This window comes from Patiria miniata, unplaced genomic scaffold (assembly GCF_015706575.1).
Source record: "Patiria miniata isolate m_02_andy unplaced genomic scaffold, ASM1570657v1 HiC_scaffold_21, whole genome shotgun sequence".
Lineage (NCBI taxonomy): Eukaryota > Metazoa > Echinodermata > Asteroidea > Valvatida > Asterinidae > Patiria > Patiria miniata.
Window position 1 is genome coordinate 3,373,641 of NW_024037060.1, and position 18,750 is coordinate 3,392,390.

The following is an 18,750-nucleotide window of genomic DNA, read 5'->3' on the forward strand; positions in this document are numbered from 1 at the left end:
ATCTCTTCGGTATTTTCATTCTCAGATATTAATGCATGAAACGTGTTTACATAAATTGCCCTATTCAGCCATCCGAAAAAAAAGGCAAAGAGTGGAAAAACAGCATATAGAAGGTAGATTGCTTGATGGAAGATACCTTTTGTTTTCAATCCTGGATTCCTTAAAAGGCAAAGTAATTTAGACGATACTTCAAAGAGACGTAATTCCACGCGGCAACAAAATGAGCCCACTAAGGACATTATTACACTAAGACTTTGAAGAAATCCTACAGTATTGGTCTATGAAACGAGATTTTTGAATGGATTAAAAAAAATGATAATTGTATATTGGTCATTTCTTTTTGTCGTGTACAAAATCACGGAAAAATAACAGCAAAATCTAGTCGGAGACTACAGGATCGTTAAATTGAAGCCAGGTGGCTACACTGAAACATTGCCTGGGTTAATTTGACCCAATAAAGGGTAAAAAATGCAACTATCCAAAATTGGGTTGTTCAATAACCAATTGTTTGGGTTAGAATTTCTGTTAATTTTAACCGGAGCTTGTGGTCATACCAGACTAAATATCATTTGGTCTGGTATGACCACAACTTTTGGTTGAATTTAACGGTAATTCTTACCCAAACAATTAGTTATAGAACAACCTAATTTCGGGTAGTTGCAGTTTCACCCTTTTCTGGGTAAAATAAACCCAGGCAATTTTTCAGTGTACGGTCAGCTGGGTGCAAGCTTAATAATATTCTAATCATGTGCAGTTATATTGTGACAAGCCTAACGTGCATTAATTTGACGTGCGCCATGGGCTCAAAATGGTTATGATTAAGATGTCGAGCCCCATGTGAAATTTTCAGACCCACAAACTCTGGATTTATCCTACGAGTACGAATACAAAAACACCTAAACATTTTGTTTTTGTGAAAAACATACAATTTTCAGTTTACATTAATTAGCAGCATAGACAGCTTAAACCTATAGCCTTATTTGTTATTCTTGTGGGAAAATATTTCCTGTGTTTTCAACCCAGCGACTTGATAAATTCATTGGGGGTAATTGTAGTTGACGTTTGATTTACTGGAGCAGCGGATATCGCCATGAATTAAAAAAGACTAGATTTGCATGATCGAACGAGACCCGAAAACGTCAGTTGCAGACATTATTAACAATCCGTAAGTTAGTCAATCAGTCAGGTCAGTCGAATGTGGTGGCTCGGCCAGTCAGCTGCCAATGGGCTGGCCTTCGAGTCAAGGAGCAATGGTGTATCAGAAACCAACCAAAGATGCTGGTATTAGCGTTAATTGTGTTTGGGTGAGTAATATTAACCACTGGTGAATGCGCCCACTGAATTTACAGGCTGCTGCCGTATAATTGGACTCCCAAGACAGACTTACCTTCCAATATCCGTAAGCGCTCTTTTCCCCCACCGCATCTCCCCGGGCCCTTTGCCTTCACAATAGATGGGCGCCGGTGGGCATCCTTGCCCGGCACAGTTTCTGGCAAGGCACACCACCAGTATCGTGGCCAGCAGCCAGTACGTCAAGCACTTCTCCGCTGCTAACATCATCTGCCTCGCGGGAACAGAACAAAAAAAAATAACCCCAAAGTCAAAGAAGGAAGTTTAAAGTTCGAAGTCACGCTGCCGCTAAAGGCTGGTAGCGTTTGATGCTATCTGGATCGATCCGGTTTGTCACTATAGTTTTACGGCTTAGATTGCAAGCAGGTATTGAGGAGTAGCGTAGTTTCCCAATCTCCCGGCTTTGACTCGTGTTTACAGAGACGGTTGATAGGCCTACACAATGGACGACACTGCTTCGTTACTTAGGCTAGATTATGACAGCCGTCGCATCACAACTGCTTCCTGAGGAAATCTGTGGAGAAGCCGTTTTGTATCCAGCCTTATAGAGCTTTCGGTATGTGTGGTCGGAAGCCACGTGTGTTTCTACCGGTCTGCCTATTGTCAGTGTGTGCGCGCGCCTACCTGTGATGACGCGCCCTGCGCATGCGCACAAGGCTACACCCGCGTCTCGGGTTCCGGCCAAAGCTGTTCCGTCATTCAGCCATATATGTATAACGAGAGGTGTCCGGCATAATTTGCAGTGACAATGATAAGAAGGGGCAACACTGTTCTTTTTTTATTTTTCTGCGCCTTCCTGACGTTGACTTTTCGTAGCTCACTGGGGGATTCAAAGTCAACGCGCGGGGCCAAAGTAATTCTGGAGATTTTGGAATCTCGCTGAGCACAGGGGAAATTAAACTATGTGTGCTCAATCGATTCTGGGTCATGACAACACGCAGCATTTGCCATCCATTAAAATTTTACTGTCCGACCTCAAATCCTTTTTCTCAAGCCCATTTTCATTCTAGAATTATTTCCTCGAATTTAACTTTAATTGTCATTGAACACGAGATTCCCAACTCCAATATGTTGAGTTTTTTACAAAGTCATGTCATCATGGTTGATAAAAGAGAAACCTTAACATTACACTTTAACTGTATTGAAGTAGTTTTGCTGGTATCGATTTAAGATGGTCGTAAAATAGACTTTAACAAAATAAGCTTGGGTTGGGGCACGTGAAACCTTAAATCGATCCATCTTTCTCTAGCCCCCTCCCCCAAACGGTCTTTGTTAATTGTTTCCTTAGATGTTGTTGTAAGTAATCCTTGATTTTGAACATTTTCCCCTTGTTTAATTTTTATTTTCCCAAAAATTTTCCCAAACAGTAGCTCATTCTAGAATCAAATTTACATTTTCAAATTGAGACTCACACTTTCAATTATTGAAGAAAAAAACAGACCTGGATGAACAAAGCCTGATGGGGAGAAGGTCGCATAATGTCGTCACTAAAAATAATGGTATATATTATTATAAAAAGAAAAAATTGCGCCTCGTTGGTTTTTAGCCCCTTCAATTTTACACTCCTATTATCTAGCCCATCAGCGCCTAACGTTTCTTTTCTCTGCAGTTCGAAGACATTATAGTAATCAAACACGCGTGACATTATTGAACGATCACTGGTGCTGCTCAGCAAAAAACAAAAAAACAATGCGGAATGAACGACCTGGCCCTACTTATTGATGGAACCTGGGAACGGACTGCGAGATTGTGCGAGAAGTCGCGAGAGGTCAACGTTTAAATGAATTATTTTGATGACGTGCAAGTCAACATATTTGAGCTTCTCGTTTGTATAAAGTTCATTAAAACTACACGGTGAGTCAAAAAGAAAGTGACTCGAATTAATGTTTTTTTCTTGAAAATCAATCAAATTTTAAACACCAGTGAAGTATATCTTAAAAGAGCATGTTTCTTACCCTCATCTAAAACAAAATGACTGAAATTGAATAATGCTAGCAGAAGTTATGCACGTTTTACCAAAAGAACCCATTTTTATAGCTGTCCATGGAATGACATTGGAAGCTATTGAGCTGAGTGAGAATTATAGATTACACACAGGCATTCAAATACAAATGAGATTTTAATAGCCTAATTTAAATCAAGACTGAAACATTTTTTTTTACTGTCAGATTTTGTGTTGTGAATATTATGAGGAACAAGTCATCTATTTTTTCCTGAAATATTAATGTTGATTGTGGCATGTTTTCCTTTGCAAGTTCTCCTCCATTCATAGAGGTGGGAAAACGTCCATGTCTCATTGTATTTAATGGGTATTCATCAGTTCGCAGAGCGGTAAAATGATCAGTGGTGGACAGCTGAATTGTGTAATCTTAGTATTAAAATAGACGTAACTTGGGAATATAGTATGCAAAGTACGTGAAATGTTCACAGTTATACTATGTCCTTTTTGCTGTTTTTTATGAAATGGAGCGTGCCACATTTATTTTAAATATTTGTTTTCGAATTCGGTTACTTTCTTTTTGACTCACCCCGTACAGCAAAACCTGCAAATCCATGACATGCAAGGTTCGCTTCAACAAGATCTCAGGCTCAACAAAAAGGCACAGTTGACGGCCGTCCAAAATCGCACATAAATACGCAGCTTCCTACAAAACTGTGGTATATTGCACCACTCTAACCCCACTTAACATAAACTTCGCTTCTCTAATCTAATCCATTTCCACTCGACTTAACTCGTTTTCAGCGCAGATACTTATTGTAATGACAGCAATCCTTTTTATATCAAACAATACCTTAAGGGCTTATATCGTAGATATCAGAACGTCCTTGGAGTTACATATTTGTTTTACCTAACTCAGAATATCGAGAAGGAAATGAAGACACGAAGCATTTCGGTTGTCCTACAGGAGACACGGGTACTGACGAAAAGGCGGAAATTGTTGTTGTGAATCGGAGGGGTTTGACTTAGGGTGAAAATTGCATCGCACTGTCTTTTTTCCCCTTCTACTTCTTGTTCTTGTTCTTCTTCTTCTTCTTCTTCTCCTTTTTTTTTTGGTTTGCATTAAATTTGATCTTAACTTACGTGGTCTCTCACATTTACACCTAATTGATAAACAAAAATAATGCACAGTATGGCCGGGTAAGGCGCCCATTTTTCTGGTCCGAATTTCAATCTACCGGGTGGTTCAAAAATACTTGTTGAGCATATTTTTAAAATTCAATGGTATTAAAATATTGATCTTTAAACATAAGTGATGAAAAACGATTGCAAATGCATCTTTTGTCTCTGAGATATGGTAGTTTAAAAATGTCATGTGCCAAGCCTGTTTGTCCACGGATGGCTTTATTCCATCCGCTTGACTGAGCTCTGGAGCTTGATTTGAGACCAAAAAAAAACACTACACTAGACTTACACGTTGACAACAGTGATTGTGGTGACTTGTATTCAAATTAGAATATTAACACTATTCTTGCGATAAGAATTTTTTTACCACGTATGGTTGAAGAGCTATACTTCACTACATTATAACCAAAAAAAACACAGTTCAAAGAAGTAAAGTAAGTAGGTTAAATTCCTGTCAAAAGTGGGTTTCCTTCTTTTTGCACCAACCATTTTGACACTTAACTCTCTGTAGATGCGGTGCATTAAAAAAAGTTCAGCCATGAGACAAAGTTCTATCACTGAACCTGTGTGATTATTTTTGCCTTGCTTTGAAGGAAAGGAGAAGAGAAAAGTAATGTGTCGTCGGTCGTATAACAAAGGAAAACTACTGACATAATTGCCTTTATCTTTGATGACTTTGGACGGCTCCTGAGAATGTTGTTTCTCCCGTTACCAACCGTGATGGGGAAGAGAGGGTCTCTGAACCGAAAACGGCAACAAATCAGACTGAATTGTTCTGCACCTGTCTTGAGTTTTAAGTGCTTCCGTGTTGATCTCCCCCTTCGATGACTGCTCAGTTCAATTTGCTTGACAATGAGGAAGTCTTTCACTGATAAGAATCGCGATCACGCTGTTAGCTAATTCATTTTGGTAAAAAGAAAATCTAAAACGCCTTCTTGTGTTAGAAACAGCGCAAACAGAACGGCACCGAAGCCAACAACGTTCATTTCAGTATAAGGGCGTGGAATTAACATTGAACCCTTTTGTAAATACCGTATAATGTCAAAATTGTACAACTGTTTCATTAGTTAGCTGATTTGAAATCCAAACAAAAATCTGTAATGAGGCCTCCATTCTAATTTCAGTAGCAAACTTGGGCACGACTAAATGTCTTTTCTGTTTAATTATTCCTGTAGAGAAAGACCTCATTCACGGGAAGTCATTTTCGATCGTGCTCCCTGAATCTATTTTGCATGCGTTCCAAGCCTCACTTCAAATTTGTTTTAGATATGGCTTAATTTTTTTGTTTTAAATGTGGCTTAATTTTTTTGTTTTAAATGTGGCTTAAAACATTAGAAAATGTTCAATCACAAATGTTAGATTATTCATCAGAGTGGACTGGTATTAATTTGTAATGAACTTTGCTTTCATTTCTACTCGCAAGTTCCAAAAAATGAAGAGTTTACCTCGCTTTCAATTTAATATGGCCGACTTGTGAATAAGGTCTATTCACTGCTACCGTCGAGGCAGCCCATGTTCACCTGCGCGCAGGAAATTACCGAAGAATGGGGAAGAAAACTCTTCCTCGCCTGTTCTCAGTCAAGCTCTCATTATCGATTCCAACAAGCGACTTGTTAACCATCCAGGGTAATCGCGACAGGAGTAACATGCGCGGAGGTACTTACATGAACGTGTTGATAGCGAGGACTAATGGTTTTGCCGCGCGATGAAACGTGACTCGCGCCAGGGCGCTTAATGGGGCTGGCGCGTCTCCGGGCCGGCGTGCGGGCAAGCACCGCGCACGGTATACGTGACGAGGCAAATCGAGAACCAGGAATCCCCTCGCTAAACGTTTACCCGGCCGCTAGATTTATCACAATTATCCCATACCCTGCTTTGCTTTAATCATTTTAAATGGTGCCCTTCACAGACGATTTCGGCCGGCGGGAATGCGTCAGAAAGTACAGAATTTGGAATAAGACTTCATCAAAAAAAAATGGCGCACGGAGACCAATTTATTCCAAATTAATTTCCGGTGTTGGGGCAACCCTTCAACATCATCACTAACGCGGCATTAAGTGCAAAGAACTCAAAACAACCAAAAAGCCGGGAGAAAAAGGCAAAGACACTTCCTATTGGTCCAGACATACAGGATATTAAATCCAACCCCTTTAGGAAACCAAATGTTGCGAACTCTTCATCATTCCATTTCCAGAAGAATTCTTTTAAGGTGTGCCTTAAGAAAATATATATTTGTAACGAGCACTGCTTGTTTTACAGTTTCGGCACACTGATTTAACTTTGCTACTTAATTTGCTTAGGGCCTATCTCTTTATTTTTGACACAGAGGACAAACACCTATCCTAGTTTTTACACCTTTTTTCGCAAATTATCTTTTCATTTTTTCACGCGAGGCTTGCAAAGATTGGCAGAGGTGTCAGATATTTTGAAATAAACGCCAATGTTGTTTTCGTAATGGCATGCTTGAGGCCGAGTTCTGTGGTGTGGTTTCAGTGCAGTCCGCACCCAATTTCGCAACTAGGTACCCCAGGGCGGTACCAGTAAATTGGATAATCCTGGACGAGTAGGCCAGCAGATCTGCTTGTACACTAGAATAGGGAATTTACATTCCCAAGTTTGGTTCAAGTTGCAAATGTCGCACACTGCCCGATCGACTCCACAGTTGACATTGATATACGTTGTTTTGGGTTTTTTTAAGCCATAAAGGCATTCCATACCAATAAGAAACTAGATTTCTTTTCAAATGGAGCTTTCCAAAAATAGGTCTACTAATATCGATTTGTCGTTAAGATTCTTATGACTTTGAGATTAAAGTTTCTAATTTGGTCGCTCTCCAGTATACCTTCTCGCTGCTACTGTGGCGCATGGCGTGCAAAGATTTATCCCTTTCGTTTCACAATTTTTAATTTCTAATTCAGCGCCGTCAATCAGAGTGAAAGATCAACGCTGTCACACAGTAATGAGTTGATACTGAACGACTGCATTAAGGAGAACCATCCTAAATTTCAAAGTAAATAAAAAAAACTCACCGAATGTTCGGGTCGTTCAACCGCAATTTAACGTGGAGGGAGGGTGTATTAAGAATAAAGCTGACTTCCCATTCGTATGTCATCCCAATGTCTTCTGAAGGGTTTTTGCTCGATTTATTCGCATTTATTAAGTAATTTTTTTCTCGTTCAGTTAAAGCACTGAGTTGACGTCAAACTTACATTATTGACTTGCAAATATATTACAGGTACAGACGTTAAATGCGTTTGTGATTATAACTCCATAGCTAATTATATTCGAATTCCTCTTCTTTCACGTAGTTCAAAGCTATCGATAACGATCGATTTTATATGAATAGAAGCTGCAGATAATAATTAAACACTGTGGCCACTGTGCGTCTTCTGCGACTTAGTATTGTGTCGTCATTCTGCGAGTAATGGTATTTCGCTTGGCAGTATTCCAACCACGTGTTAATAGTACGGCGAGGTAACACGCTAGTCTCTCGTGGTTTCGAAATAATCAGACAGGACACTCCCAAGACGTGAAAGACTGCTCTGTGGCACGATTTTCAATTTCAAAATTATATCGGAGTGTTTATATAGAGTTGCCGCAAGTGGCTGGGATAATGATACCCGTTTCATATTTTTGTTTGTGGGAAGAGAAAATGATAACTGTCATCCAGTGTGGATGACCACCAGACTGGATGAGCATGAGAAGAACATTATTCACCACAGGATAATGAGAAGTTGGGACTAATTGCATTTTGCTGTCTATGGAAATCTGCGGTAACCATTAGCTTGGCAATGATAACAGGCTTAAGCTTTCGGCGCTTTGATCGTTAAGAGCTACAATAATTCATAAACCCGTTATCTGTGGGTAAGAGGCAAATCGAATTACCACTGGTTTAGGGAGGAGGTGTGCGTTTGGGTTTATACAACTGCGAAACAAAGCCACCCCAGAGCCATTTGTGACAAAAGTTTAGGCCCGTCAATATTATTATTGACGTCGCGAACTAATGAAATTCCCCGTAGTTGAAAATGTGTTCAACTTTTGCAAATGCGCTTCGCGAATACTTGCCAGGACGTCACGATTTTCTGTGACGCCACTCGCCAAACGTCACAATTGTCTGTGACGTCACTCGTTAATGAATAGGTCTGCTGCCACCAAGCGACTGAATACCTTTACAGACTTTACGTTATGATGGCATTCAGTCAATGTCGATGCGTGCACAATGTATACATTTGTACTAATATTTTTCGCTCACTTCGTTGCCACTCAAATTGACGTGTTATTTTGTGACATACGTTATAAGAATTCAATATATTTACGTTGGTTCCAGCTGGAACCACGGTGTATAGCAGCTCTCTTATATTCGTGACTTTTTAAAGGGGCACGAAATGGAGTCATCCAAAACATTCTTGGATTTTACTCCAGGTAACTTTTCCGAATTAAGTACATAAATTTAAAAAAATCGTCTGTGGCAAAACCCGATGGCCGGTAGAGTATCCGCCCCCAAAACTGACAAACTATCACGGTCCATGAACGTTGCCGTTGAACGTATCTAATTTCTCTACCGTCCATAAAATGTTTTCCACCCCCTCCAAACGCAGTAAGTGTTTGTAGCCTACCCGATGACATTTAGACGATCCCAACAAAGCAGAAGTATCCCGACTTGTTAAAGAGAGATACACGATTATCGAGCACAAAATTCGCAGATCGAATGGTTAAATTTTTATTCGCTATTTGCACAGCGGTGTAGGACATACAGCTGCGCGGTTGACGGCCCGAGGGGAAACCGTGGCTAAATAGTGTCCGTCCTCTCTAACTTGATGCCCGTCAAATACAGCGAGAGGCCAGACACAAACAGACAAAAGAAATCTAACAGAATCAGGTATTATTGGGTTTTCCATTAGCCCAGCTGCAGACAGGCTTGATAAAACCCACCTGCCCGATCCGGTGTTGATGCAAACACCTTGCAAAAACAGGATTGTGCATGCAAGCTTGTTTTTCAAAAGCAACCGATGCTTAGTTGTTTCTTTGTTGGGTTTTATTTTTACCCGAGAGATTGTTTCGACTCTTCGTGATTGGCCTTCAAGTGAAATCTGCTGAAGCTGAAATTCTCGAGTTTTTCGGTGAAATTAGCGGTCTATTGTGTGGTGTGACTCGCTAATTGTTGGGGGCTGACTTCGCACGGCGTCCGTACTCGAACCAGGGTGATATTTTCAGTGAAGGCCAATCGACAATGAGTGCAATTAATAAACCGTATAGCGCGTGGGCGCGTTAGAAGTGGTCATTGTCTTTCGCGCATCGCCTGAATGAAGAGCTAATTGGTTGTGTTTGTGTTGCCTTGTTTTTGCCGCGCGTACCAATTTAGTTGAATTCATTTTGTGTAACTGTTTGTTTTCTCCGTTATTCTTTGGTTCACTTTTTTCCAAAACATATTCAAAATACATTTTGCAAGCCTAAAATGAAACAGGTTTCCGTGACGAAAAATGAACATGCACTATGCAGGCACACATCTAAAACTCTCAGCAGATTAAATTATCTTTCTCGGGGTAAACAAAAGAGCCTGTTCTACTGAAGAAATGCACGGCACTCACTTCAATGGACTTGAACTTCTCCATCAGAGCTCTATGATTTTAGAAATCGTGTTTCTAACAGAAATCGTGTTTACTTCAGAACGCAGCAGTATAGGACGTAACCCAAGAAACTAAACAAGCCGCGGAAAAAGACCGATTAAATGTAGGGCACTTTGCTGAAATTCAGTGGTTCACAATTCATCTCTGTCCCTTTCTACTGCTTTCATTTCACATCGCAGCAGAGAAGGTGCGGTGAATCGGATAATCATTTACTGGGGTCTCTCCCTCCTGGTGTTATCTCTGCAAAGTGTCAATACGAGATGAAAACACATTTCCATTTTTTTTTAATTTCATATTTAAACGGCTTAAAAATGTCAAGAACAGGCAGAAAGCCTATATGGGTTACAACATGTAGGCCTTTACAAGAAGGGTTTGTTTCATATAACAACATGATAAAATGGTTTCTTTTGTGAGGTATTAGACAGACTTTTGTGAAGTATATTGCACGGTGATGAAATATCCTTACCCTCTTCATTTTAAGACCCAACATCTCTCCAATTTATCAATTTATCACATGGTCCAATCCTTTTAAGCGTCAAAATAAAATGGCCTGGTATTTGGTTGCAAAACAATGCACAGCTTTTCATTCCTACCTGTGTACATTAAAGGGGATATTCTCGATTTTTAACTCTGATCTAATTCGTTTCACTGATGATGGTGAGAAGGAATTTTTTAAGGGAGTACCATTGATGATGGGATGAAGTCTTCGTTTGTAACGGGTCTATTTTTGCAAAATCAAAGTTGCAACAAATTAAGTTAAAACCAACAAATCGTCCACTAAAATCCATTAGCAAGATAAAATACGGATTGGTTGACAGCAAAAAAAAAAATTCATCCTTTCATTTTCTCTTCACATTGGTGTCCATCGGATATTCTATCACGCTACAGTCTCTCTCACCGTACATTGGCATCCTGTACTGCAGGTACACACCTGCAGGTGGTCACCTGCGTTTGCGGTCGCCTGTCCTTTGTGATCACCTGTTTCTTAAGGTCACCTGTCATTCTTTGTGGTCACTTGTCCTTCGTAGTCACCCATCCCATTTGGTTGCCTGTCGTTTGTGGTCACATGTTCTTTAGGTCACCTTTCGTTTGTGGTCATCCTTCGTGGTCACTTGTCGTTTGTAGTCACCTATCCAATGTGGTTGCCTGTCGTTTGTGGCCACCTGTCTTTTGTGGTCACCTGTCCTTTGTGGTCATCTGTCCTTTGTGGTCATATGGTGTTTTTATGGGCACAGTGTCCTTTGTAGTCACCTTTCCAATGTGGTCACCCGTCGTTTGTGGTCATTTTTATGGTCACCTTGTCCTTTTGTGGTCACCTTGTCCTTTGTGGTTGCCTGTCGTCTGCCGATTAACGCAAACAGCAGGCGACCTGCCGTTTGCGTTAATCGGTGCTTTGTAGTCACCTGACCTCCGTCGCAATGTCACCTGTCCTTTCTGACTACCTTACCATCGCGGTCTCCTGTCCTCTATAGTACTTTCTTTTCAACTGCATGTACGTCCTAGGTGATCAACTGTGTGTGTATAGGCGTGTGTAACTTGCCTGTTACGGTAATCTATCCGGTGTTTATCAATCCACGGTTATCACTGTGTGGTTATTGGTTAACATCCTTGTAGTTCACTGGCTATAGTGATGACCTATATGCCGGGTGTATACCTATGTTCCCCAATACCGATGTTCCCCGAAATCCTTACCCTAACCCTAACCCTAACCAACACCCTTATCCTATAAGGATTTTTGGGAGCATTGGTATTGTGGAACATAGGTATTGGGGAACATCGGGTAGACCCCCTATAGGCCTATACCCTTATACATTATCTCCTACGCAAATTGCATGTTTTCACCCCAATATATTCCGGGATTGTAAAAGTCTTTCATTTTGCTTAATACACGACGCACATGTTACAAGACGACATTTCAGGCGGTATGTGAGTCTACCAGTGGTAGACTCACATACTTTGCCCCCCCCCCCCCCCCGCGGATTTTTTTTTTTTTTACCATTTTTTTTGTCAGCAATAAAAAAAACATGTCTACATTTCGGCGCGGATGTGCGGTTGTCCCCCCCCCCCCCCCCCCCGACATCAGAAGCTGGATACGCTGCTGGAGTCTACGATATCCGACATGGTCACCTATCTTTTGTAGACACATTTTCCTTGTGGTACCCCTTCAATGCATATTATGGGCATTGTTTAAATATTACATTATGGTTAGTATACATTATTACAAGGCGTAATTAGGAGGTAAGATCTAACGACCTCAAGAACAATTCAGCTGTAAACAGTGAAGGGGTTTTCTGTGAATTGGACCGTGAATTACAGGCCGGAATTACAACCAAGTCCTCAAATTACCGAGCACTGAGCCCTGACAATGTCCTCGCTACTTCAGTCACACTATTTCACCACAGTGACGAGTTGCCACAACAAATTAATTTTGCCCAATTGACGGGTATAGCGGCTTCCACCTCAAAATAGTGCAACCTATAGGTGAGAATCTTGCAGAGCTATTGTTGTGTTAATTTAAAATGGCCTTTTGTCATCCAATGGACTGATGGTCAGGCGTAATCGTCCTTAATTGTTTTTAATTTCATTGCCCTGGCGATAATTATCTACGTCCCATTTGATTGTGAAGTAGCGTCAAGCAGCCGACGAGAGCACTTGTTATTTGACTTGTTAGGAGCTATTAGGCGATCGTTCACCTCTTGATTGTAAACAAAGAGCAAACGCTTTGGGTGAAGAACCGTGGTCGTTCGGAAGTTGACGTACAATTAAACCGGAAATAACCGACTGCTTCGCATGGAATACTGCATGTGTTCTTTTCCGACTCGGGCCTTCGTTAGCTGGTTCTAATCAATTGGACAGGTTTCATTTTTAAAGGATACCATTATAATATATTACACCGTATTGAAATCAATTGCCAGCTTTTTCGTGTAAAATCAAATCTACACACCATTTCATAACTAGAATGTTATAATCATCATTGTAGTGATTAGTTTTTGTCATGCATGCATTCTTTACCGAATTAAGTTCAAACTAAATGTGGGCCTCCAAGTATTTTGCTGGACGGCACACTTTCCTTTTCTTTAATAAAAGGAAAGAAGCGGGGTTAGATGAGGGGAAAACCTTGATCAGCATTTAGAGAAAATAATAAGAATGACCGGCCTCCAGATTCTAGATTATCAAGGATGTGAAATGCGTCTTCGGTTTTAACCCAGATTTACGGGGGTGGGGCCCGCACAGTCTTCACATGATGTGAGGCATTACTATCTTCATCTTTCTGTGAGTGATATGGTTGAGTATCATTGGCAAATATCATAATCAAATCATGGGGCAGCCGCCGGCTCTGAAGGATCGCGGGTACTTTATTTACCTCTTCGAAATCAAAAGACGAGAGATCAATAGCATCTTATTTATTTTTGGGGCTGAAATGTGGGTGAGCGGATAAGCAGGTTGGAAAATCCGTCTTAGAGTATGTTTATCTTTGTGTGCCTTTGCACTAGTTTTTCGTTATAGGTCGCATCCTATATGCGATTGGCAATTCCAAGTAAGTGATCTTTTAAAAAACCTTTTAGTGTGTTATTCATGCTTCATCCCCAGCCAAATGTGCCATTTTTACCCACTCATCCTCAGCGGAAATCGGGAGACCACTATTGGGAAATTAAGTTTTGCAACAGAAGGGAGTGCCAAACAAAACCAACATGGCTGCCTCTGTACAACTTCAGGGCGCTGCAGAACACAGACATTTGAAAAGCACAGAAAATGATTTACTTCGTGATAACAGGTACTACCTAAAATGTTATGTAATATACCGCTTGTGACTGCACCCCAGCTGATTTTTTTGTCTAGCAAGTGCATATTACTATATACATTTTCAGCTTAATTAGCTCGTGAAATTGGGATGTGATATGATGTGACATGAGGGCGGAAGTGAAGACAAAATGCTATGCGAACTTAACCAACCGTGTCTGATGTAATTTTCTAATAGTGAAAGGTGATATATAAAAAAAAATATTCGTCCGAACGGAGATGATGAGCTAACAAGAGCCAGTCTTCGCATCGTATCGCGCGGGGAAAACTGTTCTCTCGTTTGAGATTTCGGCGGAATCGGCTTCCGCACAGAGAGAAGAAGGGTAGACTGATTGATCGAGCTACCCTGAAAAAAAGAAGACGGCAAACAGTGAATGTTGTTTACGTAGGATCACGTCATCGTCATAATCAAATAAAGTGCGCCCGCTCATTGGCTCCCACCTGTGGAAACATTTGTGCTTGATCGCGTCTCAGATCGGACAACCTCGCTATTTTCACAGCAGCTATCCTATTAGCATGATTATAAGGAGCTCCGTATAACTGGCTCTGCGGAGGATATAAGGAGATGAAGAAGAGAGCGGGACAAGGGGCCCCATAGGTCCTTGTAAGACGCTGAGGGCCCGCAGGCGTCGAAGATATCTTTACTGAAATGTTTTGACAACTACCCCGAGGCATTGTTTTGTTGTTTGAAGAGGATAAGCTACAGCTACAGCGACTGTTTTTAATGGCCACTTTTTATCTTGGATTATTTTTCGTTTCAAAAACATTTAAGAGGAACAATAGTGTTTCCCTACCCCACCTATATCCCAGGAGAAACAGCGGATGTAGGGACACCTGCAAGAAAAGTTGCGAAGCCTGATGAAAACTTTTATTTTCCAGTTTTTAGATAGAGCCTTCGTTGGTATACTGGTCCATAAACACTTCATTTTGTACAGTGGTTCCTTCCTCTCTGTCCACCGTTGTGACTCCGGCTATAGTCTCCCACCAAAACCAATAATTGAGGTTTCTGCAGTTTATACCTCACTATGTATAGCATACAGACAGTCCATTGCAATTTTTCTTATATGCCCCTTCTATAATTGAAATGTCTCAAAATTCGTCATCTCCTCTCATTCATAGATTGGACTTGAGGCATGGCCGAGCACTGATACGCCTGAGGCCACCCATAGATTGAAAACAAAAATGACGCGGGAAGAATTGGAGAAGCCCCGCGGCCACATACTGGATGAAGGTGTGGAAAAGCATTCAAGTGTTGAGACCAGAAATACAGTTATAGGCCTAAATGACTCTCCTCCCATGCGCTTATATTTTTCATAATCGGTATGTCTTGCATAAAGCAAATGGTGTAATACCTTGGTCATTATCAAACACAGCATAAAAAGACGACTGTACTATGTAAATAATTTATAACAAAAAATATGAAAGAAAACTTCAGGCATGGATGCCTTTTGCCTATCGCTATACCCATGAAATGAAACACTGCGTTTTGGTAGCGTTACATTCGATGAATCGTATCATGCATCAAATCTTCAAATGGCAAAAATTCATTTCCTTTTGAATGAAGGCCAAATATTCCGCCCTTTTTATTCCATATGCCGCTTCAAGACCTAATTCTGGGGATTAAGTCAGCACGCGCGGTCTCTCTATTTTTTTAGCGAGTAGGGAAAATAAATTTTCTCTTCCGATGTGCCGCTATAAATGTAAGCACATATAATTATTTATGTTTGGAAATTAGTTCATTTTACTTTAATTCTACGAAATGCAATGATACCAATTGACAGTAATACCATCTTTCTTGCTAGGTATCAAAGTCAAAGCTATACAAGGATGAGTGTGTATAGAGAACCACTCAAGAATATCTTGAAGGCCAAATGATTATGCAAATGACCTGCTTGCTTAATCAATGTCGTCATTCGTGGTGCATGATGCCATAGTGTTGGGCCCCATGATGATGTATATACAGCCAATATCTTACGTACGTGTTCAGCTACTAAGGTTTATAATTATCTTAAATTATCTCCAGGATCGATAAAGTGCCTTGGCCTTACAAAACGTCCTTGTCGGTTTCTAAATTTAAGGGGGAGAGAAAAGGGTGAGGAAAAGAGATTCGATAATTGAATTTTTGGAATGAGCTGGGGATCGAACATTTAACAGAGTTGGGCAGGGGAAGGATGGGAGAAGGATAGGCAAAAGTAGACATTTTATTAACATACTAGAGGCGCGATTTTCGCTAAGAGGAACAGTGGGAGTATTGTGAAGTGTTCAACTCGTAAGCATTTTAATCAACTGTGCATGTGGAGAAATGGAACGATTTGATATGAGAAGATATTTCGGCTTATAATAATGACCATTTTGGTCCGTTGCGTTGCAAGTAATAACGGCTTCAAGATCAAGGGCTAAGGGCGATATTACCCGCAATACATGACAACTACCGGAATAATAGTAGCCTTCAGGTGGCGTAGTTATTAAACAACTTCTCGTTCCAGTTGCAAAATTTCAAGTGAATTTGGAAAAAAATCTTCATTTTTGTTTAAATAGAGCGCTGAACATATTGCTTCTTAAGGAAAAGTCATGTCTTCTCCTTTAACTTCTCATTATTGACCAGATTGTTTCTCAGCAATACAATAACTTTGTGATGAAACTTGCAATTACAGAATTAACATTGCTCGAATAACCATGTGTATAAAGGCCTAATGGTAAGATCGAACACACTGCTTCTTTCTAGACTGGGGCTCTTTTCTGCATGTTTGATGACATCATGTGCAATCCAGATATAGTCGCACTGAATACCATAAATTCTACCACAAAGGGCATTATTGCATGCATGGCGCCAGTCAGTATGAGCAGCACCCAAAAAAAACCTTCTCCGTGCACTGCCCCCCTGTCCATTGCTTTCAGACTAGTTACAATTTTACGGTTTTGGGGGCTCAATTTGAGCCCCTAATATAGGTATTAACAAAATATATATATCAAAAAAAAACAGATAGCCCCAAATCCCCCATCCAGCTAACTTCTTGGTGCATAGCGTAGCTTGGCTTCTGAACTTTACTGCAGCTATTACGACAGGTTTTTTTCCCGGAAACAAGCATCGCAACCCCCAAAACAGTATCGCGAAACAATCGAAAAAAGATACAAGATCTGTTTGGCATTTTGTGGTGCATACGGTTATCCACCTTGTTAAACCTTTAGGACAACATTTTCTTGAAGTTCTGAACCATTCTGTAAGCTTGACGCCTCTTGAAATATCTTGTATTCAAAAAGTTGAATGGGCTTACAATGTCCACTTTAAAGGATATACCGGAAAACGAATGGCGTTTTCCCTCCAAACATCTGCAAACTCAACCCTGCCAGCCTAAAAACGTTGTCCGAACTCTTGACCAATGATTGCACACGTGTACAGCACGTGCGCAGTAATTGAAAAGAAAACTGATTTTGACATTTCAATCCTGATTCTATGAACAGCAATCCCTAACCCTCATCCTCCAACTACTTCTAATTCTTCTCCAACCCCAACCCACCTTTACCCACGCATTTATGCTGATTTTGTTTACTACAAAGACACACAGTGAGAGATGGAGAGTGCATGATTCGTTGAAATCAGAAAAGTGCCCTGAAAAATGAACTTCAATGAAAATATACATTGCTCTTATCATCTTGCATGCAGCTTACCTTTTACGTTTACAAACGAAATCCTTCAGATGCCAAACCACCCAAGTCCTCTAGTCTGTCCTTTGATTCGCAATTCACGCTCTTCCTCTCTCAATGAACACCAAAATTACTGCCTGGGAAACACGAGTTCGTATAGTGCCGTCCGCAAAATGCTATCCGCGTCTGTGTTTCTTTTCTTTGGGTTGTGCTTTTCGTTCAAAAGTACGTACGCACCAGCAGAGGAGGTAGCTTCGTGTGGATTGCCCTACAGTAAATGAAAACAAACACGCGGTATTATACTCTTTATATAAACACGCTGTCAGCGAGATGAGACGGGCGCGAACTTTTCTCGATCGGTAGTTTCTTCTGCCCACGCGCACGATACGAGCGCCCTGCAGCTTTGACACGAAACACGAAAAACAAGCAAGCGGTAACGAACCCTTTAGACAACAGTGGACGGTTATCTTAAAGGGATCATAAACATATTTTTCTCCAACAATCTCTATTTTATTCTTCAATTCACCGTGTTTATTTTATGTAACATACTTGCCCTCCTTTGGCACCTAAGGGCGTTTTCCCGTCGTGTTTCTTCAGAAACTCAGGGCAGGCCTACAGATATGCGTTTTTCTGTACAAAAATTATGAACTAAATAATTTGCGTTGCTTATCGTAATTTCTTTTTTTAAATGAAAAACGGTTCCTCATTTCACTGCCATACACAAACATAGAATCAACCAAACGAGAATTTTTTTGTTAACCCAAAGTTTCTTTGTACCTAAACAGCTATGGATTTATGAACGGAAACTGCACTCTCAAAGTTTGGACACATTTTTCATCATTCAATTAAGTAATCATGGCATAAAGTGCGGTTTTCTAAATTCATTCCGTAAGACTATATATGTCACTCAAAAACTGAACAGAGAAGGCACAACTCTCGCGAGAGGGACTACGGTCAAGTAAAATTCACGAGAGGGCACTGTTGTGTTTAACAAGCCCACAGTCGGAAGAGTTTAGGAAAACAAGACAAGACAAGCATAGTATAAATTTGGTCCAAAAGTGCGCAACAGAAATTACTTTGAATCGATTCAGAATGGTTATTCACCGATTATTTGATCCTTACAGTCCTGACTCCTCCAAGTTTAAAATGATTCTTCACAAAGCCCCGGGGATTAGGGTTAATGGCGATTAGAAACACCGAAGC

At 40.6% G+C, this 18,750-nt stretch overlaps 1 long non-coding RNA gene across 2 annotated transcripts in view; it reads right to left on the reverse strand.

Annotated features, from left to right (window-relative positions):
* Positions 1–17,831, reverse strand: part of LOC119729777 — a 41,237-nt gene extending 23,406 nt beyond the window's left edge. Inside the window, exons 1-2 of one of the 2 annotated variants that reach the window (XR_005271268.1) lie at positions 17,572–17,831; positions 1,388–1,560 (exon numbers count right to left, since the gene is read on the reverse strand). This is a non-coding gene — a long non-coding RNA (uncharacterized LOC119729777). Of the gene's footprint in view, positions 1–1,387; positions 1,908–17,571 lie in introns of those variants that run through there. The other variant, XR_005271267.1, reaches the window with a different exon arrangement.
* Positions 17,832–18,750: the final 919 nt, after the last annotated feature.